The sequence below is a fragment of the Petromyzon marinus genome, chromosome 24 (genome assembly GCF_048934315.1).
Source record: "Petromyzon marinus isolate PM22_M1 ecotype Great Lakes invasive population chromosome 24, UKy_Petmar_22M1.pri1.0, whole genome shotgun sequence".
Taxonomy (NCBI): Eukaryota; Metazoa; Chordata; class Hyperoartia; order Petromyzontiformes; family Petromyzontidae; genus Petromyzon; species Petromyzon marinus.
The window spans coordinates 17,548,146-17,572,158 of record NC_133690.1 but is presented as its reverse complement, the minus strand read 5'-3'; the positions used below and the strand labels follow the sequence as shown (position 1 = coordinate 17,572,158).

The following is a 24,013-nucleotide window of genomic DNA, read 5'->3' as shown; positions in this document are numbered from 1 at the left end:
GTTTCTCTTTGCGTTTCTCAGTGTAAAATGACAAAGCTTATGGCCAATTGTCAGAATCAGAATATTTATTTATACTGCATGAGGAATCCGATGAGCTGCATAGCTCTTTTTCACAGATGTCCAGTAGGAGCGGGTAAGAACGTTACAACAACAAACAGTACAAAACATAAAAGTAGTGCAAAGTATAAGAATGGTGAACAAATTACCCAAACACATATAAATACAAATTAAACCATCCCCATCCTACCAGGCAAATCTCACTAAGATATTAACTTACTTTACAAAAGCGACTTGGCTACAAATGATAGCTCAACAAAGTGGCCCATCATTTGGACACATAGCATCAACATAATCTAAATAATCTAAGTGCATGTTTCTGAATGTATTTTCAACACATTTTAGCGAACACATATTTTGCTGCATGTAAAAAATAAACCCTCCAGTAAACACATTACAAATGCAAAACATTCAGCATATAAAGGCGATCCGTTAATCTGCATGAAGTTTTAAACCGATCGTACATTTGGGGAGTGGGACGGTTTAAATTGTCGCGTGAGGTGGTGCAGTGGTCCCGTTGACAACATCATCATCATCACTCTTTGTTGTTTTTCGGTAAAGTCACGTAGAAATAAGAAATAATAATAAAATTACATAATCATCCTCACCACGTTTGAGAACCCGGTTTGTGTCACGGGAGTCGAATCCAGGGACTCAACAGCAGTGGCCAGTCCTCGTTACGGAGGTCGCAACAAGGGCGACTTATCAAACCACAAAACAACAACACCGAGCCAAATGTAAAACCAGGTCCAGACTTCTTCACGGATGTAACGCGAGCAGATTTATAAACCCACGTCGCCGAAATCAATAGCTGGCAAGAAGACAGCAGCAACAAGTTGTGAGCTGCGCGGTTAATTAGAAGGGTGATTAATTTCCGTGGGACACAAAACCAACAACATCCGTAACTTGGTTTTAAATTTCTAATTAAAACTTCAAAGTTCTTGGCATCGAACTTGGCAAACAGAGAGAGGGAGAGATAGGGCGTCCGCTCGCTGCCCGACTGTCGCCCAACGACCGATGACGGTCGTGCGAACGCCACCCTCCTCGTCAACACCTCCCGGGATAATTGGAGTTAAATAGCGGCGCGTGCACTCGACTGGACCCGTGCGGGCCGCTGTCGAAGGCGCTGGTACGTGCAGCCAGAGGGTGGCTTGACGAGACACCATGAGAGATCGATGGATGCCGCACTGCTTGAGCATTTTGGCACAAGACGGAGGGAAGTGAAACAAATGACGAAATGTGCAGTGGACACTTACGGGGGCTATCTGCCCATGCATCGTGATGGTGGTGGTGGTGGTCTACTCGATGAGGCCCTTCGGCCGCTGTCCAAGGTCCTGGGGCGTACCGCGTTGTACGTCCCAGGCTGTCGCCAGTGCCCCCGCCAAAGAAAAATACACTCCCCCCTCCCACTCCCATGTTTAGCCTTAACAGAGTTTTGGGGCAAGTCCTATTAGCGAGCACCTATGAAGGCACACACGGGGCGATGGTGTGGCCAGCACCACGCTGGTCCGCCCCACTCCTTGTCTCACTCGCTCCGCGTGACGTTAATTTGCACGGGCACAGTTTCACAGATTCTATTTTATACAAAGGCGCACGAATAGTATTCAATTACAAATGCACAACTTTATTTATTTGCGCTTTTGTGTTGTGTATTTGTGTTTGTTTATTTATCTTTATTAATAATTTATTTAACGCGTTTATTTATTTATCCAGATATATATTTTTTGTTTTATGTGACACCACCCCGCACCCCCCCCCCCCCCCGCTGCCGCCCCGTTTACATCCGAGACCGGGCATCATGTTCGTATGCGCGGTGGCTGTGACAGCACATTTGCGTTACAAAGGTTACACACAAAAAAACAAACACAGTTTCGTGTAAAGCGCTGCGACCGTCCGTCCGTGCGTCCTTTCGTCCGTCCGGCAGTCCGCGCAGGCCCGGAGTGAAAGCCGTGATGGAGTGTGCGACAAAAATCGCAGAGCGTTCGCTGAAATTGAACGACATTACAAGTTAGGCTTCGGGAGGTTGCGACTTTTAAACTTTCTCTCTTTTTTTTTTGCTGCTGCTGCTGCTGCGTTCACGTTGCACGGTTTATCTTTGTCCCTTCGCCTCGGCAGTCACTGCCGATTGGTTCGCCATCGCTCTTTGGGACCTCGCTCGAGCGCCGTGGTCGAAGCGCGGCTTCTTCCCCTGGCGCGCGCCCCGTGCCCTCCGTTGTTTATTCATCAGCTGGCAGGGGGAGTGTGTAATCGTTCGCACGCCGCTTTCCCCCCACCCCTCATCCTTACCACCGCCAAGCGCCACCAACCCCCTCTCTCCCGGGATTTGATGAATTGTCACGATTTTGGGGACCGATTCAGTGATCGCTAATTGTTCATCCCATTTGATGGGGGCAGCGGCTTAGCCGCCGAACAAAGCCCCGTGGTCACCGCGTCGAGCGCTTTCAAGATGCTCTTCTGCGGCCATCTGGAACGCTCTCCTTTTCGATGTTAGGAAGCCACTGGACTGAAAACTCACTTCTTCAGAACTGATTTTTGTGTTTAGTTGGTTGTCCTTCGCCCGCACTTCCGATTTCAACGGTTGGCTACGTAGGGTGAAAAATAAGTTGAACATACAGATATAGTGTGCATGTTTGCAACATAACCCATGCCACAGCTTTGTTGGAACACTGCAATCCACACTCGACATTTATTATTGCTTAATATCCCTACAGATGGCCACGCAACGAATGTAACAATTAACTAGTTTTTTTGCATCCAATTAATGTATGAAAAAAATTTGCATACGATTTGCATAAATTGTAAACGCTCAGTGTTTAGATGCGCGGCTTGATTCGTGTACTGCGAGCGTCGTATCGCGAGAAGTTTGCTCGATTTCTTCAAAAGAGATAACTTAATGAATTGACAATACCATCACACTGGTAATTATTTACCCAGAAAAGCTTCCTCGAGTCTCATGAATCAATTTTCAGGAGGCTCCTGCTACATTGGAGAGTTTGGCCATCCATTCCACATCATGAGCGGTTTAATGTGGGAGGAGAGCTGAGAATCATGGTTAAACCCCAGTACCGCGCCACTGCTGCTGTTGTATGCGAGGTGAGTGGCGCTCAACACTGCCACCTCCTGGACACACCTCCCAGCCCCACGCCTACGACACCTGGCAAGCCTCTGGTGGTGCCGCTGGTGGTGGTGGTGGTGCTGCTGGTGGTGGTGGTGGTGCTGGTGGTGGTCGTCACCCACCAAGCAGTCTCCACCACGATTGGCTTCTGAGATCTGATGATGAGATCTCATGAGATCTGATGAGATCTGATGTTGAGATCTCATGAGAACTGATGATGAGATCTCATGATATCTGATGTTGAGATCTGATGAGATCTCATGAGAACTGATGATGAGATCTGATGATGAGATCTGATGATATTGAGAGCATTCCGAGTGATTAGTGGCTAGGCGGTGGGCACGATTGCCCGCGTGTTAATGGAGTGGCATCTGCTGCGGTAGTTTGGTTATCTAGTTGCCTTCCATTGAGCTCTGATCACCCCCCCCTCCTCTCAATCTCTGCTCGGGCGTGTGGCAGATTCTGGCCATGCATCTCTGACAAAGGCAATCCGATTGGCCGCAATGGAGCCATGTCTTCGCTCTCTCGGTGTTTTGTGCTCTCAGGCGCTTTGCAATAAAAATACTCAAGGAGTCATTGCCCAATCAATCCCGCTTAAGGAAGCGCTAACTCAAGCAAATATGTTTTACAATTAGATTGTAAAAGATTTTATCGCAGCAGCAGCATTTCTCCCAATTGGGATGAAGTTCAAGCTGCGGGGAGCAGACACAGATGGGCCTTCGCCTTGACTGATTCTAGTCGACTTTTGTGAACCAGGCACTGGCGGAGCCAGTGGGAGGGAGGTCGCACGTGCCCCCCCCCCCCCCCCCTCTCCCAATGATCCGATCGAAATCTCTTATTTTCATCGGATCATTGGGGTTTATTAGTAATAAATCGGCATTTTGCGACCCCCACTGCCACTGTGTAGCATATTATTACGTGCCAGGGACACTATGAGACGATAGAACAATAGTCTGAGTCCATGATTGGCAATAAGTAACGGCAAAGCAGTTATAAGTGACTCAGAATTGTGCGCAGTTGCGTATCCAGTACACGACTTCCCTGAAGGCATCGACACCTTCAGCGATGGCGATCACACAACGTGGTTCGAATTCGACCCTCGATCGATGGCTGCGCCATCGCCGCACACGCATCGAAAAAAAGCAAGGGACAAGTCCTTACTCACTAACAACTCCTTACTCACTAACAACTCCTGTCATTTTTCATTTCTGGAGGGGTTGCCCCCCCTTCCTGAAAATCCTGGCTCCGCCACTGGAACCAGGGTCTCCTTGGTTGATGCTGGTAACGTTGCGGTCGTGCAATATGGAAATTCTACAATCGTTTGTATCCGCGCGATATTCAAAACCACGATAATGATCGCATCGCCCGACTTGCAAATATTGTAACGTCGTGATTATCGATGCTCATTTAATGTAACCTCAAATACTCAGTGTTACTTCCTGACAACATATTAAAGTTGCAAAACGCACAGATATTCTCAATTTAACGAGTAAGTCATGGACTGCGTGGTCATCATTATCCGTAGACGAGGTGGTGAGTTAATTGTGCCACTGCAGTGGCGTGCGCCCATTGTAACGCGCGCTGGTTTGTAAAGTTGCGACGATTTAGAAGGATGCGTGGCAGGCCCGCGTCGAGTGATCTGCCGATGTAGAACTTGAATAGTCTTCATCCCTCCTTTGAAGTTACAGCAAGGAACCAAAAACAGTCGGAGAAATATTGTGACAAAAACAATGACAAAGTTACGGAAAATGGGCAAAAAATCCTGACACCGGTTCCTCTTGCCTAGAGGGCCCCCCGGTGAAGGTTTGCTCAGCTGCCTCTGCTCCCTGGTCGCCCCTGCTCACCGGCTCCCTCCTCTTGGCTAGAGACACCGCGTGGGTGCCAGAGACTGACGGCTCTCTGCCCTGTGAGCACATTGACAGTTGTTGTCGAGAGCAAGGAAAGGGACGGGAGCTCAGGCCTGGTGGGGACGGGGGGGGGGGGCGGCGGCGGTCCCCTTGGGTCTGCATCAGACGGTGGGTGGATGATGTCCAGACAGCGCAGGCGCTGTTACGTTCGACTCAATTTCTAGCCCGCGCTGCGTTCATCCACTGAAAGTCTCTGGCCGCGCCTTTGGTGCCGTCTCGCCGGCGCAGCCTTGTCCGACGTTTCGCGCCACGTGCCCGGAGTTTCATCGGTTCCTGAAGCAGTTCCTGGAGAAGTTCCCGGCATGTGGTGCGAAATGTCGGACATGGTATATGTGATGTGTAAAGAAGGTGTTGTGGATGTAATTGGGAATGCGGAGGTTCTGGAGTACACATGCAGGACGGTGGAGGATAGGCTAAGCAACTTGGAAAATCACGTGAGATGCAAGGTGTGGCAAAAGTAATTAGTAGGATGAGGTCGTGATGGATGGGATAGGTTTGCGAGGATGCACCCTCATGTCACGAGTGGCCGGATCGGATAAGCAACAATGGATGCTGCGGTGGCTAGGAGATGTTAACTGCCTCGCCTGGTGTACAGGAGGGCGTGGGTTTGATCCCAACGCTGGCGCTTGCTGTATATTTGGAGTTTGCGTGTCTCTCTCTCCCCGTGTTCGCATTGTATTTTTCTGCCGGTCCTCCGATGTTTCCCCCCCCCCACATTTAGAATGACCATCACGCGTTTAGAGCAGTGGATCTGAACATGCGGTGCACGCACCCCCTGTGGGTGCGAGATGCCCTCTCTGAGAACCAAAAGGGGTGCAGTCTGCAGTAAAGGTTAATAACCACTGGTTTAAAGTCTTTGGCTGCTATAAATCCACACACGATGACCATAAGCCACGTTCGTTGAGCTATCATTTGTGGCCAGGTCGCTTCTGACAAAAGGAACTATGGAGCTCAGCGAGCCTTACCTGCCAGGAAAGAAAAGTAGTGGAACAAAATACGGGGGAAAAAATCGGAATTTCAGATTTGAACGAGGCGATAGAACGTCGCTCGCTCACTCGCTCGCTCGGACTGTCCCACTCGCCCCATCGAGACGCTGAGGCTGCCGCGTAGAACACGGGGAGGGGAGGGGAGGGCCACCGGGCTGGAGCCTCGCAGCACGCGACGCCGCCGCCGCCGCCGCTGCTGCTGCTGCCGCTGCTGCCCCTGTCGATGCCGCCTGCTGCCACCTTCATGAATGTGGACAGGGATATTTGTCTTACGTTCACATTTGTTAATTGTCACCTTTACTACCGCCGCAGATTGCATTTGTTAAATAATACAATTAAAATAATGTGGGGTAGGTTGCAGGGAGGTGGGGGAGTCTGAGGGGAGGAGGGGGGGGGTGTGTCGTGGGTTTGAGGTGGGGGGCAGGGAGAAGGGGTGCGGATTATAATTAATGAAGGAGCTTAATGTCGCATCGCGGGTTACCGACGCTGTCCGGATCTGGGGAACGTGAAGCCGCTTTCTCGGGTCGCGGGTGCGTGGTGGCGGGGGGGAGGCGAGGAGCGGTGGCGCAGTGGTTAGCGGCGAATCTGTGAATATCAGTGGCGAATATCTAAACCGGTCCTGGGCCTGAACTAGATCAGCTCAGCCTTAAAATGAGTACCTGGTGATACGGTGCATAAACATCGACTCTGGGGAGACAAAGGCGACCGGGCGGGCGTGGTGCTGACCACCCACCCCACCCACCTCACGTGCCGTGCCGGCCATCATAGGTGCTCGCTGATAGCACTTGCCCCGGCAGGCTGTTAATGGCTAAACGGGGTGCCTTTGTCTTTGGGGTTGCGGGGGGGGGGGCATCAATAAGTTAGCGCGTACATAAATTAATGCATTTGCGAATTAATTAATGCATGAATTAAGTACGGAATTTGATGAATAAATAAACGCGGCGACATTTTAATAATTCCTTTCTGCTTGAGAGTGTTGGCTAAAAGCCTATTGTTATTTAAGAGTTTAAGAACGTGATGATGATGATTCCATTTCGTTGTCGTGCCAACGAAATCTTGGCTGCAACGTTTCCTGAGTTGTGGCTGTCATCCTCCAGGATTTAGTTTCTCTGCCTCTGTACGTGTGTGTGTGTGCAGTCTCATCGCGAGCATGTGTGTGTCTTGTTTGTGTGTGTGTGCTTTACGATTATCTGAACCGTTGCTAGGCCTCCCCTAAGTCGACTCAGCGCCAACTTAGTATCTGTGGCGAGGAGATGAGTTCATGTACTGGTGCCAGCTGGAGCATATTGCATTGCAGGATTGCTTGAGAATGCATTCATCCAGCAGTGGATTGACCGCGTCGAATAATGATGATTATTTCATATAAACTTTTAAGAAAAAAATAATGTTATAATAAAAAATATTATCAAACGACTCAGCGGTAGATGGAGCAGCTCGCAATAGGAGGGTCGCGAGTTCGATCCCTGGTTGGGGCCGGGCGGGGGGGAGTCTACTCAGCCCATCATCAACATCATCCCTCCGAGGCGGACAAAATAAGCACACCTTTATGGGGGAAAGTCAAAAGCGGTTGTCCCGTGAGTAGACTCGCTCTGGTCATAGTAACGTGGAATTACCACCACTGACCCAGAGCTGTAAGCGGGAGATAAACACCGATGCTCCAACGCTCATTTGAGCAGAAAATCACTTTGACCGTTGACCCCACCGCCGCTCCAAAAATAATATCAAATCGTGGCCCTGAAATTTGACGATTCCTCAAATTATTGGGGGTGGGTGGGTCGGGGGGAGAATCATTTAACCCCCTGCGAGGCGTCCGCTCTGCGTTGCCCGTGGCGCCCAAGCGTACGTGCGGTGGTCGAGGTACAAAATGAAGTGATGCAATTCCCTCCGTGAGGTCGCCCTTGAGAGTTGTTGGCCATCCCTAGAGCCTGCAGGTCAGTCTGTCTGTCCCCGTCTCCTCTCTCCTCTCTCTCTCTCAACGCTCACCTCGCCACCTGAATCTTAAGGGTTTGGCTTTGTGGTGTCATCCATCAACCTGGCAGAATCTCTAAACCCGCGTGTCTCACAAGCGTGTGCGAGCGTGTGTGCGCGTGCAAGTACACGCGCGCGCGACGCCTCGCGTGTCTTTGTACCTCAAAGGCGGACAAGAGTGGGGGGGGGGCGGGGGGGGGTGGTGGGAGGCGTTGGGGATGTGACCTGGCGAGGCTCATCAGCATGGCACGGGTGTCCGTCGGCCGTTCCGACGGAGCGGGTTCACCTTGCGGGGAGGGTGGCCGTAGGCGTGGCGGCGGCGGCGGCGGCGCCACGCGAAGCCTTCCGCCGGTGCGGTGCCGATAGCGCCTCGGGAGTGACGGCAGCTGAGAAGCGGGGTGCGATTCTCGATTTGGAACTCGTTTCTTTGGAATGGATTCTCAGTGTGCTTCGTTTGCCGTCCGACCCCCACACCTCCGATTAGCGCGGTTGGCTACGTGCAGTGCGAAAGAAGTTCAACATACACACATGCACATACATACGTTCACACATCTACACACATACATACACACATGCATATACATATACACACAACAACAACCGCCATTCGACGTCACCACGACGCTTGTGCCAGGCCATGTGCACCTTGAGGCCACGTGAAGTGTCGAACGCCCGCTGGCAGGAGGTCACGGGGCAGACCCAGGTGCCACGGGACGACTGACTAAGATGACTGAGATGACTGGCTGATGCACCACCTGTGCCCCCTACTGTGCCAATCTGCTGTGCTTTAGCCACCCGGCGCTCCGCTCGTTGTTGTGAGCGTCGCTCCTCCGCCCTCTGTTGTTGTTGGAGGGCGACTGCCTCCAACTGCCCAGTAGCATCCTTCACGAGCCTCCTCCACAGAGGCCGAGCTTGACACTACTGGTACCAGTCATCGGCAAGTCCACTCAGCTCCACGTCCTCCTGTACCACATCACTCCATCTCTTCTCTAGCCCGTGCCGCGCCCGTTTAGCCCCCTCGATCCGGCCGAACAAAAGCTGTTTCGGCATGCGGTGGCTAGGCATGCGGGCTACATGACCCAGCCAACGCAGCCTTGCCCGCCGGAGGAGCTCACTGATGCGACCTTGCCCAGATCTTTCAAAGATTTGTGAGCTCCTCACACAATCCAGCCTGGTTAAACCCAGGATGGATCGTAGGCAGGCTAGCCTAAATGTTTATAACCGGCGAAGATGTTCCATTAGGGGTGTCCACGTTTCGCAAGCATAGAGAAGGGAGGGAATCACCGTGGCCGAGAAGACCTGAAGCTTAGTGCGGAGCGACAGACCAGGTAGCTTCTACACAGCGTTACGCAACCGATGAAAAGATATTGTCGCTCGACTGATTAGGAGTGAGACCTCTGCTGTTAAACTGGAGCCGGTATACACACTATACATACACATATACCTTATGTGCGACGCTCAAACTCAGGTTTATTATTCATGTTTATAAATAAATAAATATTTCGCGGTTGCTTTTTGAGAACACGCCCAAAGGCCCCGGAACGCCAAGCGGCCAGTAACACACAGCACTTATCACAGTTGTAATTGATACGAGTGTGACGCGTTTGTAGAATTGAGAAAGGTTATTATTATTGATTGTTAGCTCTTGGGGGAAAGTGACGATGATGGGAAGAGCGGATTTCAGAGTGGAGCAGTGCGAGGGAAGACTCAGAAGAAGAAGTGTTCTGACCTGCAGTGTGGTGGGTGAGGCAGTGAATGAATGAGTTAGTGAGTGGGTGAGTGAGTGAGTGACCAAGTAAGTGAGCGTATGGGTGAGTGTGTTGTTGTGACCTCCAGTGTGGTGGGTGAGGCAGTGAATGAATGAGTGGGTGAGTGAGTGAGTGACTTAGCGAGTGACCAAGTAAGCGAGCGTATGGGTGAGTGTGTTGTTGTGACCTCCAGTGTGGTGGGTGAGGCAGTGAATGAATGAGTTAGTGAGTGGGTGAGTGAGTGAGTGAGTGACCAAGTAAGTGAGTGTGTGGGTGAGTGTGTTGTTGTGACCTCCAGTGTGGTGGGTGAGGCAGTGAATGAATGAGTTAGTGAGTGGGTGAGTGAGTGAGTGACCAAGTAAGTGAGTGTGTGGGTGAGTGTGTTGTTGTGACCTCCAGTGTGGTGGGTGAGGCAGTTAATGAATGAGTTAGTGAGTGGGTGAGTGAGTGAGTGAGTGACCAAGTAAGCGAGTGTGTGGGTGAGTGTGTTGTTGTGACCTCCAGTGTGGTGGGTGAGGCAGTGAATGAATGAGTTAGTGAATGGGTGAGTGAGTGAGTGAGTGACCAAGTAAGTGAGTGTGTGGGTGAGTGTGTTGTTGTGACCTCCAGTGTGGTGGGTGAGGCAGTGAATGAATGAGTTAGTGAGTGGGTGAGTGAGTGAGTGAGTGACCAAGTAAGTGAGCGTATGGGTGAGTGTGTTGTTGTGACCTCCAGTGTGGTGGGTGAGGCAGTGAATGAATGAGTGGGTGAGTGAGTGAGTGACTTAGCGAGTGACCAAGTAAGCGAGTGTGTGGGTGAGTGTGTTGTTGTGACCTCCAGTGTGGTGGGTGAGGCAGTGAATGAATGAGTTAGTGAGTGGGTGAGTGAGTGAGTGACCAAGTAAGTGAGCGTATGGGTGAGTGTGTTGTTGTGACCTCTAGTATGGTGGGTGAGGCAGTGAATTAATGAGTGGGTGAGTGAGTGAGTGACTTAGCGAGTGACCAAGTAAGCGAGTGTGTGGGTGAGTGTGTTGTTGTGACCTCCACTGTGGTGGGTGAGGCAGTGAATGAATGAGTTAGTGAGTGAGTGAGCGAGTGACCAAGTAAGCGAGTGTGTGGGTGAGTGTGTTGTTATGACCTGCAGTGTAGTGGGTGAGGCAGTGAATGAATGAGTTAGTGAGTGGGTGAGTGAGTGAGCGAGTGACCAAGTAAGCGAGTGTGTGGGTGAGTGTGTTGTTGTGACCTGCAGTGTGGTGGGTGAGGCAGTGAATGAATGAGTGGGTGGGTGAGTGAGTGAGCGAGTGAGTGACCAAGTAAGCGAGTGTGTGGGTGAGTGTGTTGTTGTGAGACTCAGCGTGGCGGTGGTGGATGAGACGAAACTGCCAGTGACTGGTACAGACCGAGTCCTCAACACTGCGAGAGGAATAAACGGGTGACGTTCACAGGAACGGTGTCCACGGTAGTAGACATCGTAGAGTGATACGGAAGAGGCGTATCGCCTTTTGAGCAAGTGACTGGATTAGGAAGCTTTGCCATATATTAATCCACTGCTGGACGAAGCTGCTACCGCCTCTCGACATCTCTCGCCATCCATGTCGAGTGACATTGGACACAACGATACTCGCGCAGACGCATCGAGTAGCGGATGTAGGGATGCAGTCAGTCGTGTGTGCTTTGACGGCTTTGTAGTGGCACGTGGAGCACGCCGAGAGGTATGTGGGGAGGGGGCGGGTGGGGGGTTCGTGGGTGAGCGGAAGCATTGCGAACTGACCTTGAGAAGGAATGTAGAGGAATGAAAAGGAATGAAGAGGAATGAAGAAACGCTTCAGCGTGAAGGCGTTTGCCACGGTGATGGTGAGAATACAAAACTCATGGAGCATTGTGGCGAATAAAATTAAAAATAAGCATGTTTCCGTCCCTCTATTCACGTACAAAAACATTGAAATCTTTGCTTTGACTGTTGGCCTTGAAAGCGAGGCAAAAGTCCGGACCGTTTGTGACCTTTTGGGTCTCGTCAACACCGAGTCTGTAATGCGTGTGACAACAACGATACTGCTCAACGATAGCATAATGCGGGTTGTATATATATGAAAACATAAATACGTAATATTTTATCTATAATATAAATGAATGTCGATGTTTTCAGTGAGCATGAGCCCTGTCATGTAGATTGATTGCTCCTGCCAATAAACACCTGGAAACCCAGCAGTGTTTTACGTCACGAGCTTCATTATAATCATACTGCTGATGAGCTTCAAACATTTTACAAACAAAAACCCACAGCTTGCTTGAGGTTACATTAGGTCGGTGGAAACCTTTGGAAGGTGGCTCCGTCACGCAGCGCAAGCGACATGAGCAGCTGGCAGTGGCAAATGAGTGAGTGTGCAGGCGGTGCAACTGCACCGTGGGAGAGGGGGGGGGGCAAAGCTGGGAGGGGCCCAGGCGCTGGGCTACAAGGAGTTGGGGCGAGGTGGGAAGGATCGGACAGGGCCTATTGTCCCATTGAGTTCCTTTGCCCCCCCCCCAGATTACTAGCAAACCGGGGCCGCGACACTGACTGCTGTCCATGGTAGCCGGGCGCCACGAGCGTGGCTTCAGGGCGCAGGGCACACCTCCTCCACAAGTGGAGAATTAAAGACGACCCACGGTGTGACTGCGGCCACCCGAACCAGACAATGGACCGCGTTGCGAGCAACCGCATCCTACGCCCGCTCTCCGGTGGGACTGAGCAGTAAAAGTCGCGCTGCTCCTGAAGCTATCGCGTTGCTTACAGACTTCAACTTGGACGTGTGATTTGCACACAGTTGCCACACGCTAGAGAGAGAGAGGGCGCAGGGCCGTAGCGAGGGTGAGCTAGGGGTGGGGCAAGGTGGGGTCGGTGGGGTACCCCCTCACCGGGGAGGGGTGGAAGGATGGGGGTTGAGGGGTGTGGAGGACCTACATGGGCAGCCAAATTATCTGAAACGCAATCGAGCCGTGGGTGGCTCTAGTTTGCTAATGCGGCGCCCCGGAATAAACCTATCCAGCTCTCTCGCTCTAAGCCTGAGAAGTAGCAGCCAAAAAGACGATAATGCAAGCCCCAGTGTTTCTTTCCCGGGTAGTCTAATGTTACTTAGCATCCCGGCTCACGTTTGACTTCCTTAATGTTTCATGATTGTAATGCTTTACCTACTGTTCAGTCTGCCCCAAATTCCACCGCTGAGAGCCGGGGAGAGAGCGTTGGGGAGATGACGGCGGTGGGGAGGAATCACGAGCGAGGTGCAAGGCGGTAAGAGCCGTCGAGCGGAGATAGAAGGGATTGCGGCGAGAGATGGGACAAACACTTCACGTCGGAGATAAGAGGCATAAAATATATGGAAGACGGTGGAGATAGAGTGGCCGCGGGAGGTGTAAAACAGACGGGGAGGGAAAGCCTGCGAAGCCTGCGAGAGAACGCGAGATAGTGGCGAGAGAGAGCAGAGGACACTAAAACGCACTCAGCGCCGAGCAGAGGCGAGCTCGGCTGCCGAATAATTGATGACGTTCATTTGCCGGAGCCGCGCTGAGACCGCGGACTAAGACGCCGTTCATTCGGAGCGGGTCCGGTCCGCTGCACCCCCCCCCTCTCCCCGCTGCCGCGGAGGGGGGGGGGGCACCCCGAGTCCGCCACGCCAGCCGGGAAGTGCGCCCGGGGGTCTCCGCGGGGTCTCGGGAAGCTGCGCGAGACGGGGACAAAGAGAGCGGCGACAACGAGGGGAGGACGCGCGGCTGGCCTCTTGGGCACGGCTCTGGCAACTCCCTTTGCCCGGCGCGCGCGAGACATCTCCCTGCCGACGGGGGGGGGGGTGGAAATCGCGACGAAATTTTGCCCGAGCTCGTCACGGGGACGCTGAGCAGCAGGGCTGAGAGCTTGGTTCGTGCTCGAGTGGGAGACCACCGCGCCACGTGTTGCAGGTGTAGGGCTGCGTGGTAACGAGCGGGTGGCAGTGCTGAGTGTCAACCCACACGGGGTTTTTTTTTCTCCTGGTCCGCTTGTTGAGTTCCACATGTAAACTTACATTTTTAATTGACCGATAACAACTTAATATAGAGAGGATTGCCGAGCTTGGGCAATTGCTGCTTGCGCCTGCATACCCCCAGGTTGTTGCCTTCCTCGTCCGTGGTTTCTCCTCCTCGCGCCTCTGAGTCGTCCTCTGTCTACAAGTAGCGAGCAGATATGTTTAGGCAGCGCGTTACAAGTTGACACTATTATTATTATTCTTATTACATTATACAATTCCCAGCCAAGCATCCCAATGCATGACTCTAATGGAAATGTCCGGTCAATGTGGGTTGGCGGATCAGATATCACTCACCACTGAAGTTAGCCGGGAATCAGAATCCGGCTCGCCGAGTTTACTGCTCAGGTTGCTTGTTGTTATCCAGGGGCTATGATTTGAAATACTTCGATTTCGATGTGTGATTAATAACATTTTTCTACATAGGCGTTTTCAGAATAAACAAGAAATCCGGTGGAGTATAGTGGCTTGATTAAGAGCAGGGTCTAAGATTTACCCCTCTGAAGTCCCGGGTGGTATACAAATTGATGTGTATGTTTACCATGATGACACATGCATAGATTCGCACCTTTGAGAATCAATGTTGTATTTCCAGATTCGTATTCGCTGTACGTGATAGGGTTCACACGACTCCGACAGCCACTTAAGTGACCGCTATATTCACCGCAATGTTAACAAAAAAAGTGATACTTGATTTGAAAAACCTTTAACTTCGTTGTATTTCATGTACGTTGAACTTCTTCCGCACCGCACGTAACCAACCGCGCTTATCGGAGGTGCGATTGGATCACGGCTGCGCACGCGTGTACGTGTGTGTGTGTGTTCGCCTGCACGTGTGAGAGTTGTGAAACGCGGAGACAACATTGGCAGCGGCGCACCGATTTAACATTCACAAATCTAAACACCATTCGAGAATACAGAACGATAGTGTACAAAAAAAGCAAAAAAAAATTAATGCGTTGCCGGGGAAGGGAAAAAACGGATGTAATTTTTCTCTGCCATAGCCTTTGCCGCAGTCAATTAATTACGGCTAATTATTGCCGCAATAAACTAACGGATTAAACAGTCAAGTTTCTTGGTGCTGCCCCAGGCACCGGCGGAAGGAACGCGTCGTGAGCCGAGCCAACATTTTTTAAAAAACATTTTTTAGGATTCCCTGAGAGCGTTCATCTTTTATTTAACGTTTAAAGGCATAAAAGCGCGGAATTAAATGGTTTTAATCATGACCCACCATACTCACACAAACCATTTAGCCTGCATTGAAATCCCGGAATGATTGCACGATGATGAGTAATGAAGTGCAGTAGTGCGTAGAGGTTATGTTGTTATAATGGCAATGGTTGTAGTGATAATATTAATAATCATAACAGGGCCCTGTGTTTACCCGGCTAAAGCCTAAGTGGGCCTCAAGCAGAGACGCGTAGAAACGTTGTGGGTTGTCTCTCAGCCACATCTTGAAAACATGTATCGCTCCTGTTGTCAAGGGTCACTTTCAGCGGGGCCCTGACACTTCTATGCGGGATGTTTGGCCAAGTCCACAGTGCTTTCGAGTTTGCTTTTTTTTTTGCTTCGTGTGGGAGAAAACCAGAGAACCCACAAGGAAATCCCAAATCGTGGGGGTCGTACGAAAGGTGTAACGCTCCAAGCCCCACACAGATGGATTCAGCAACCCTCCTGCTGTACCGCCCTCACCTGGCCACCGACCCGCGGCGGCGTTGCCGGCGTTTTTATGTCCCGCTTTCCGCTCGTCTAATTCCCGACGTAATCCCCGGGCTTTGCGGAAACGTTGTCACACTCAATGTGGAGTCCGTGCGTTTGTGGCATCTCCCCCCTCCCCCTGCCACCAGCGGGTGGGCAGGGACGGGCGGAGCGACGGATCACGCCGGCCGACAGCTCTCATGCGTCGTCTGCTTGCGAAGACGGCTCTCGGCGCGCCGTGTCCTCCCACCCCGCCGAGCAAACGAACCTCTCTCCTCTCCGATGTGGTTCTTTTTCGGCTTGAATACCGCGTTGTTGTGTTGTTGTTGTTGTTAGTTATTGTTGTGCGGCGTAACGGCCGACGTTTCTTTCCGAGTGACTGGGCGCTTCTTCAGGAACACGTCGTATCGAACAGCAACTCGAAAACATTATCGGAGAGCTGTGCGGCAGAGCCGCGCTAAACCTGCGCATCGGTGCTAAAGCTGCACCGTCAACTCGTGTTGGCTTCTTGCCACCCTCTGCATTATGAGCCCTTCTCTCTCGAATCCTGCCGAACGCAACCCCCCTCAACTATCATTGTCGGTATCGTGTCATTTGATGGAATGATACACTACGTTTGAAAAGAGAAGGCAATTATTTTACACCTACGTGACTTTACCGAAAGATTCCTGCAGTCACGAAAGCTTCAAATCAAGAGATAATTAATTGTTAACCTTTTTAGATATTTTTTTTACAACAATCGCATTGCAATTTCAGCAGTCATGTTACGAGAATGTACGCGGAAGGGGCGTGGCCTACCAGCCTCCTCATTTGGGTGCACCTTGTAAATGTGCCACCCTGCCAGGACTGCATACGCATGCCATCTCCTAGCCCGTTTCAATTTATACGTATTGTCTCCCTGGTGGTAGAATTGCATCGCCACAGCCCCTTTAAGCGAGGGGTTTTCTACCCATGAAATGAGGTCAGCGCTCGGTTGGCACGATTAAGCTTCGCAATAACGACACAGCCCCCCGAAAAAAAACATAAAATAAAAATAAAACAGCAGGCTGCCCACCCTTCGCCTCTAATCAGGCACGATGCTGTAAGTGCTGATGTGTGCAAGAGGCAACAGATCGGCGACCGCGGGACACCACCATCCCATGAGCTTCCATGTAAAATAAGCGATTATCAATAAACGGGAAATTACCGGGCTGTGTGGGGGCGTGCAACGTGATGGCGGGGGGGGGGGCACGCGTGTCGGGCGTTCTGTGGGGGAGCAGTGGGGGACAGTGGTTAGCGCACCGCGCAGTGAACCCGGCGTGATTCGACGGTTTTTTTTTATTGTGAGTGTAAGACGTTAATCGATGAAGCCGTGTATCATTGCACCCTTCTATTACACCCTAGTGTATGTGCTGTGGGGCGGAGCGGTGGCGCAGCGGTTAGCGCGCATCGAGCTATGAACCGGCGCCCACCTGAATTCGATTCACGACCACGGCTCACTTCGGGTCGGCGTGGCGCGTGGCATCCTTCACCGGCCCGCGCTCACACCGGCGTGGTGAAGTATGGTCAGGCAGCCGGCACAACCACATGCATAAAAAAACACGGCTGAGCGAGGCGTTCATCCAGCAGGACCGCTCCCCACCCACCACCCCCCCCCCCCCCCCAATATGACACAAAGGTGCGCGCTGTTGTATCCGTGCGTGCTATCGCTCACTCTTCTGCTGCGTATTGTGAAAGGCGCGTCCCAGTTGTTACGCGTGGTGTCTCCATTAATTATATAAGTGATCTATTTTTGGTTTCGCCGAGAGCATTTCGAGCGAGAGGGAGCGGAAATAGGGGGGGGGGGTGAAAGCAGAATGCCCCCCCCACCCACCACCATCCCCTTCATTCCTCCCACCCCCCCCAACTCACTGCCCACCCACCACCATCCCCTTCATTCCCCCCCACCCTCCCAACTCACTGCCTCCCCCCCACGCGCATGTTTCAGCCGTGGAGAGTAGGAGGGCAGCAGTGGGATTAACGTTTGCAACATTCCCCGCTTTGTGAGAGCGTTCCTGGGCAACGCGCCCCCTACTCCCCCCGCCCCCCTCGTGAAGCGTCCCACAGCGTTGCGTTGGAAGCTTCTTTAAAGGAGGAGGGAGGGACAACAACAATGAGACATGCGAGCTACAACACAGAGAAACGACGCACACAAAATGTCTCTCACGCCGTAGCCAGGGGACACGGCCGCCCTGTGGACGGGAAGTCGCCGCGGTGGCTAGGAGATGTTAACCACCTCGCCCGGTGTGCAGGTGGTCGTGGGTTCGATCCCGACCCTGACGCCTGCTGCTGTATATTTTGAGTTTGCGTGTCTCTCTCTCCCTCTCTTCCCCGTGATCGCGTGTTTTTTTCTCCGGGTCCTGCAGATTTCTCCCCCTCCACATTTAGAATCTACATCACACGATAAGCCACTTTGTGAACAAAATAAGCCACTTTGTTGCGCTATCAATGGTGACACAGGTCGGTGGCTAAAAAGAGCTACACAGCTCAGTGGGCCTTACCAGGTAAAATACAAAAAAATGTTTTCGTTTTAATAGTTTTAGATGGGGGGGAGGGGGGGCGGAGAGGGGGGGGGGGGGGTCTCTGCTTAGCAAACGGTTCAAGGTGGTGACCGGGTCGATTACAGACAGAGCTTGCAAAGCACCCCCACCCCTACGCTTCCCGCCGCCCCCTCCTCTTCGTCACGGGTTTAGAGGAGGTGGCGTTCTACCGCCGCGCTATAATTGTATTAAATCCACCCAGTTACTGGCTCCTGGCTCCTCGGTGCTGAGCCGACTTCTCACCGCCAACTGTGTATCTCGGTCGAGCTCAAGTTGGTGGTGGGGAGTCGTTCTCCAACTCAGGCGGTGTTCATCAGAAAATAATAATCGGAACCTCGTGAAGCGCTTTCTAACACCGCATGACTTTACTTTGTTTGGCTGCGCCGGGTGGTGGAGAGTATTACGGCAAACATTTAAAAAACCCAGGCCAGTTCATTACGTAGCCAAACCCCCAAAATGTTAACTATGATGAATCAAGAAAAGAACTGTTTAGCAGAGCCGATGGGCTATTTGTGTTTACGCTCGGGAAATATTCCGTCTGTCGTTCCTGTGTCCATCCATATCGTCTTACGTGAAAACTAGGAAACCCGGGAACCGATCAGAATCAGAATATTTATTCTGACTGGAGGAATCCGATGAGCTATAAAGCTCGTTGTCACAGCTGCCCATTAAATCGCTACGGAACTCGCCACAACACCACGGTCCATCTCTCTGTCTCTCTGTCTCTCTGTCTGTCTCTCTCGCGCGCGTTGGTCAAATACCGTCGACGCGACTCTCTCAAAGAAGCACTGTCACTGCTTTTTTCAAACCTCAGAGTAATTATCGCGCTCTCGTCCGAGCTCGGGCGTGGGCGCCTGCGTGGCACGCGACGCACGCGTCCGTGCGTCCGTGAGTTTTCACGCGCGGTGCGGCTCAATTATCATGCCAACGTCGAATGTCTTCCCCGAACACCACCCTCATCCCCTAAATAAACTGAGGATCCCATAATGGACCCGCTTGGGCAGCTTGTACATTTTTATTATCTCCCTTTAGAGAGACCTTTGCAGTGACCGAGTGGCTTAGAACACGAGTGCGTTGCGGAAGCAGGGTGCCTGTTGCACCTGTATCTTAACTTGTGGAATGAGAAAAGTCCCCTGTGGGGTCACAGGGAGGACGAGCTGCCCTTTAATTAAAGCCGCGACCACGCCGGTGCTTGTGTGCCTGTGTGTGCCGTTAGAGTAGCGGGTAGCGCTACGCTGCGCTACGAACCCGCAGACCCGAGTTTGATTCCCGCTCACGACCACCACCACCAGTGACGATTATCTGAACGTGTCCTGGACGGGGAGATATCTGTTTGTTTTTAGTGTTTTCTTTCTCTGTGATGCTCTACTATTTTTCATTGGCCGCTATTGCTTGTCATGACGTACGGAATCAGGGACGCCAAGCATTGACAAATGACTCCATTCAGAGTCGAGCGGTCTCAACGTCAGCTCCGAGTTGTCGTTGTGCGTGCCGGGCCGAGTGAGCCGAGCGCTTTGCGCTCGGAGTCGAGACGTCGCTGCCGTAGTCTGTGCCGAGTCGTGAGAGCCTCGTTGGGATTGGAGTGATGGCTTCTGTCTTCGGCAGTGAAGCCTCCTGTCCCTGGGGTGCTGCTGCTGGTAGTGGTGGTGGTCGTGGCAGGGATGTGCCTGCTACCCGAACACCAACAAAGACGCTCCCTGACTGCATCACGTTGCGCTTTCAGATGCGCATCTGCGGCCGTCCGGGATGCTCTTCCGATATTAGGAAGCCACTGTAGTTATGCACTTGAACATCATCTAAATTGAAAGCTCATTTCCTTAAAACAGTTTTTTGTGTTTAGTTTGTTGTCTTTTCCCCAGCATTCAACATACATACATACATACGAAAGAAGCTACAAATACAAACATACAAGAAGCCACGGAGCCACTGGCCTGAGAATAAAGCTCAGCCACAGCAACACAAATCGTCCCCGTGTCTCACCGCTATGCCACGCGTCCCGGGCCCTCCAAGCATACTGGACATCACGCAAAATACAATCCAGTCCAATGCATGGTCTTCCATCCAGCAGTACCTCGATCTCCCTGCTTGGAGACTGCGGTGTGCTTAGGTTTTGGCCGTGGTGGTGCCGGCGGTGGTGATGATGGTTGTGGTGGTGGTGGCCATGCTTGTCGTCGTGGTGGTGATGATGGTGGTGGGTTGGCCATTGTGGTGATGATCATAGTGGCATTGCTGGTGACCGTATTGGTGGCGATGATGGTGCTGGTGGGCGGTCACGCTGATCGCCGTGGAGGTGGACGGTCATGCTGGTGGGCCAAAGTGTGGGTATCCCACCCCTCCACATCCCCACATCCAAAATTTCCAGCCTGTTTACCCAGCGTGGAACAGTAAGCTGGGGCTTAGCGCCACTTTAATACGAATTCCTTCCCTCCATCTCCGACCCACCCCTCCCTACTTCCAATCCGGGTCGCCGGCACGCCGGCATTTCCTGCCACAGCCTGCGCTCTAAATCCTCCTGGATAAATTGATAGCGCGATGCCATTGGAAAATGAAAAGGTATCAATTAGATATCCCATTACTGCATCGGAGGGCATTAACGGCCAGTCGGCTCAGGCGGACATGTGGGGCGGTACGATTAGCGGAGCGCTGGAACTCCGCGGGTGTGAAATCCGTAGTATGCACACGTGGACACGGATTGGAATAGCTACTGCTCATCGAACACCGACTTGGCGAAATATTTACGGTGCCGGGCCCGCTTATTGTGTTTTCCTGCATGGTGCATGTAAAGTCCCCGTGGATTTTGTTTGTTCGGGGAGCAACTGGACTCACTGCTTGGTGGCTATACGTGTGCGAGTGTTTCTGAGCGTGTACCAGTGTGTGTGACCTCATGCCTTCAATGACCTCCTGTCACAGGTGCTGGCTAAAGTGGCACCTCGGGATAGAGTCATCATGTTGGGTGACCTCAATGCCCGAGTTGGTCATGATGCTGGCACCTGGTCTGGAGTGATTGGAGCGCATGGGCCAGATCAGCTCAATAACAACGGTAGGAGGCTGCTAGATTTTTGTGCAGCCCATGGGTTTGTAATTACCAACACACTGTTCCGGCATCGGCGCATCCACACAACATCATGGATGCATGCCGGGTCCAAGCAAGAACATCTGCTGGACTACATAGTGACGGACCAGCGGATGCGAGCCCATGTCCTTGACACTAGGACCTACCGTGGAGCTGATCTGCCCTCTGACCATCGACTAGTCATCTGTAAGATGCGCCTGCCATTCTTCCACTCCGGTGGTGGGTGTACACCCAGGACCCCATTCCAACCTAAAGTAGCCTGGTTGCAGTTATCTGATGAAAGTTGCAAGCGAGAATTTCATCATCACTTGCGGCTGGGATTGGCATCGTCCCCGACTCCTGATGTCGAGGGTAAATGGGCGAGGTTTAGGACTGTGACTCATGCAGCTGCAATGGCTGCGTTGGGTACGCGGTCCAGACCTCCCCAGAGACCCTAGCTGACAGAGGAGGTGTTCAGGATGGTTGATGAAAAGCGACAGGCCCACTGTCATCGGCTACAGAATCCCACATCAGAGAATAAGGAGGCTTACCGCAGCCTTCGCTCGGAGGTTCGGAGAGCCGTGAGGCGCTGCAAGGATGGGTGGTGGTCGCGGGTTGCTGAGGAGATGGAGTCTGCCTCAGTGGCCCGCGATCACAAATCTCTATTCAACGCCATCAAAAAAGTAGCCTGCAGCGCCACACCTATTACCATCATTAGGGGAACAAACGGTGATCCAATCTCTGACCCCCAGGAACAGGTTTGCAGATTTGCTGAGCATTTCTGTGAGGTCCTGGGGGAGGGAAAATCCCACAGCCAGGAAAACATCGTGGCACAAAGAGAGGATGACCCTGCTGAGGCTGCGGTGCCTCAAATATTGGAAGAAGTCACCCCCTGTGAGTGGCTGGCTGAGGTGCCATCTGTTGAGGAAGTACTGAATGCGATCTGGAGTCTGAGACCAGGAAAGTGCAGCGGGCAAAGATGATCTCCCAAGCTAAATGCTGAGGGAGTGTGGCGTTTGTGCACAAACTGCCCTATATGACATCATAACAACAGTCTGGACCACTGGACGGGTTCCGCAGGATTGGAAGGATGCCCTGGTGGTCCCCCTCTTTAAGAAGGGGGACCACACAGACTGTAACAACTACAGGGGCATCTCACTCCTCAGTGTGCCGGGAGAGGTCCTGGCAAGGATTATTCAACATCGCCTTACCAGGCACGCTGAGGAGAGGCTTACAGAGCCCCAATGCAGTTTCAAGAAAGGGCAGTCCTGCACAGATGCCATATTTTCTGTCCGTCTGCTACAGCAGAGGTGTAGGGAATTCCAGCAAGACCTATATCTCTGCTTTATTGACCTGGTCAAGGCCTATGATACCATAAGTAGGCCTGGGCTTTGGGTTGTTCTTCGTGCTTTTGGAGGACCTGACCCTCTGCTCACGATCATTAAGGACCTTCATGATGGTGAGCGGGCCCGGGTAAAACTACGTGGCCGGGAGTCAGAGCCATTCCCTGTACACCTTGGGGTGCGACAGGGATGTCCTCTGGCTCCCACATTATTTAACATCTATTTTGACCACGTAGCTCGTGAAGCCTTAAATAGCTGTACCGGGGGAATCTCCATATGGTACAGATATAATGGGAGGCTGATCGATGCCCGGGTGCGGTCAAGGGATGGCTCCCTATTGGTCAACCACGTTATGTATGCCGATGGTTTGGTAATAGCCGCTCATTCAGAGGAGGAGTTGGATTCGCTGCTACTGAGACTGGAGCGTGCCACTAAGAGGTGGGGCCTAACTATCAGCCCCACCAAAACTAAGCACCTGCCTGGGTATTTTGTACCATCGGACACGCCACCCGTACAACTCCCAATCGGTGATGGGGCAGTTGTGGAGAGAGTGGAGAGTTTCCCATACCTGGGCAGTGTGCTTATGACCGGCTCCAGTTTAACAGCAGAGGTCTCACTCCGAATAAGTCGAGCGGCAATATCTTTTCATCGGTTGCGTAACGCTGTGTGGAAGCTACCTGGTCTGTCGTTCCGCACAAAGCTTCAGGTCTTCTCGGGCACGGTCATTCCCTCCCTTCTCTACGCTTGCGAAACATGGACCCCCCTAATGGAACATCTTCGCCGGTTAGAAACAGTTAGGCTGGCCTGCCTACGATCCATCCTTGGTTTAACCAGGCTGGATTGTGTGAGGAGCTCACAAATCCTTGAAAGATCTGGGCACGGTCCCATCGGTGAGCTCCTCCGGCAGGCAAGGCTGCGTTGGCTGGGTCATGTAGCCCGCATGCCCAGCCACCGCATGCCGAAGCAGCTTTTGTACGGCCGGATCGAGGGGGCTAAACGGGCGCGGCACGGGCTAGAGAAGAGATGGAGTGATGTGGTACAGGAGAATGTGGAGCTGAGTGGACTTGCCGATGACTGGTACCAGCGGTGTCAAGATCAACCTCTGTGGACGAGGCTCGTGAAGGACGCTACTGGGCAGTTGGAGGCAGTCGCCTTCCAACAACAACGGAGGGCGGAGGAGCGACGCTCACAACAACGAGCGGAGCGCCGGGTGGATAAAGCACAGCAGGTTGGCACAGTAGGGGGAACAGGTGGTGCATCAGCCAGTCATCTCAGTCAGTCGACCCGTGGCACCTGGGTCTGCCCCGTGACCTCCTGCCAGCGGGCGTTCGACACTTCACGTGGCCTCAAGGTGCACATGGCCTGGTACAAGCGTCGTGGTGACGTCACCGCCACCTAGTGGCGAATGGCGGTTGTTGTTGTGTACCTGTGTGTGTGTACCAGTAGCGAATGTTTGAACCGGTCCTGTGCACTCCCCTAGGTTGACGCAGACTTACTGAGGTACCCGGAGCAGGGTGTGTAAACATCAGCACTGGGGAGACAAAGGCGGCCTGGCGGTACTGACCA

General features: G+C 52.4%; 1 protein-coding gene across 6 annotated transcripts in view; it reads left to right on the top strand.

Moving 5' to 3' along the window:
• The window catches only part of LOC116945640 (CUGBP Elav-like family member 1), a 285,868-nt gene that overhangs the window by 43,840 nt on the left and 218,015 nt on the right, over window positions 1-24,013 (top strand). The window lies entirely within an intron of this gene.